Source organism: Arachis stenosperma, chromosome 3 (assembly GCF_014773155.1).
Source record: "Arachis stenosperma cultivar V10309 chromosome 3, arast.V10309.gnm1.PFL2, whole genome shotgun sequence".
NCBI classification, from domain to species: domain Eukaryota; kingdom Viridiplantae; phylum Streptophyta; class Magnoliopsida; order Fabales; family Fabaceae; genus Arachis; species Arachis stenosperma.
The window spans coordinates 5,066,117-5,067,991 of NC_080379.1; positions in this window are offsets into that span (position 1 = coordinate 5,066,117).

Here is a 1,875-nt window from a genome sequence, read left to right on the forward strand (position 1 = left end):
TTCAAAATACTAATTTTTATAAAATACTTTTATATTCTTGTATTCTTAATTTAGATGAATAAAAAGGAGTGAAATATAAATAAGTTGATAATTTTTTTGTTGAGAAACACATAAGTTTTAAGTAAAATAATTAATTGTTTATCAAATTTTAATTTAATTATTGATTGATGGAGATATTTATGTCTTTAAAGAAAAGGATTTGTGTCTTAGGTTTTCAATGGTCAAGAATCTATAAGTAATTAATTTTAATTAAGAATTTCTATTTTTATTAAAAAAATGTTCTAGAAGTTATTTATCTTTTATTTTTATTAAATAAATTAACCAAAATTAATCCGAACTTATTTTATTTGACATTCATTAATTATTATAATAATTAATAAATAATAAATAAATAAATTCTGACTGTGTTTTTTTTTTTTTTTTACTTTTATAGCAATACCGTTTGTATTAATACGTACTTTTTACTATAACTAGTTTCAATAAAATTTTATTAAAAAATAATAAAATTATGATACATATTACACATTCTTGTTAAAAAATTATACGAAGTTAGCCCCTTAAGAATTCCATTCCATCACATAATTAGTGTTGCTGCATCATCTATTCCCAAATGATTCTAAGCTCTCATTGAACCATATACATGCTTCCAATTTGGCATTTCAATTAGCACATTAATTACCCTCCGTAGCCAAACATAAGGTATATGGAATATGAAGTATGAACCACCAAATGTTACTTTAATATTGACTACCCCATATCAATTTCAGGCAGACAACAAAGATTTTATTTATATGGAGATCAAAAAAGTTTTAAATAATTATTCTATTATATGCGTTATCACATATATCAAAGTTCTGTTTTATAATACGTAAAATTACAGAATCATTTTAGTGATAATTAACGAATAAAAATTATTTTGTATACTACTATATATTTTCATAATATATATAGATTAATTCATATTTAATATATATTTTATATTTTAATAAATATTATATACTAATAATTAATTTTAATAGTTAATTTAAATATATATTTAAATTTTTTTTATTACCTCCCAAATATTATTGTTATTTATATCTAAATTTACAAAATTCTTTTTCATCAACATTCAGTTAAATGATACGACGAGACACCAAAAAAAATGATACTACACTGACATATTTTTTTGTAATTGAAAATTTGGAAAACAAAGTATAAAAATTAAAGGTAAGAACACATATATAATTGTATTTTTTAACTTAGATATGGAAGTGAGAATGATATAAGATACACATATAAAAATTTATAGTATTTTATGCAGCTATAGTGTCAGAATCAAATTAATTGGACAATCCAAATTTAGGTACAATAATTAGACGATCCGATTTAAGATACATAAATCACATCGTCCGATTTATGTTACACCAGCTATGTGTTGCGCATGCATGATAGCCCAGCACGGTGATACTCTCCGTTATGCAACACACTCCACTTGTGAAACCCCATTCTCTTTTTCTGAAGTCTTTTTTTTTTTTCAAATTCCAACCATCATTTTCTCTCTTCTTCACCAATATAAACCTTCTTCCAAGTGTCATTAAAAATTAATTACAATGCCAAAGAAGTAAAAAATTAACGATGTAGATCGTCCTGAACTTTATATTATCAATTATTTCTGTCATCTGATTATGTAATTAAACTTCAAATGAGTCACATCCACTTGAACAACTAGCTTACAATGTCTGAATGTTCTAATGTAAGGATAATAATTTCAGAAAAGTCGATATAATACCCGGATATTAATTACTCAGTCATCATTTTGATATGCAGATATATTTTCAAAATAGATGACTGCTGATGGCTCCTTATGACACATAGCCTCAAACCAAATGGGCA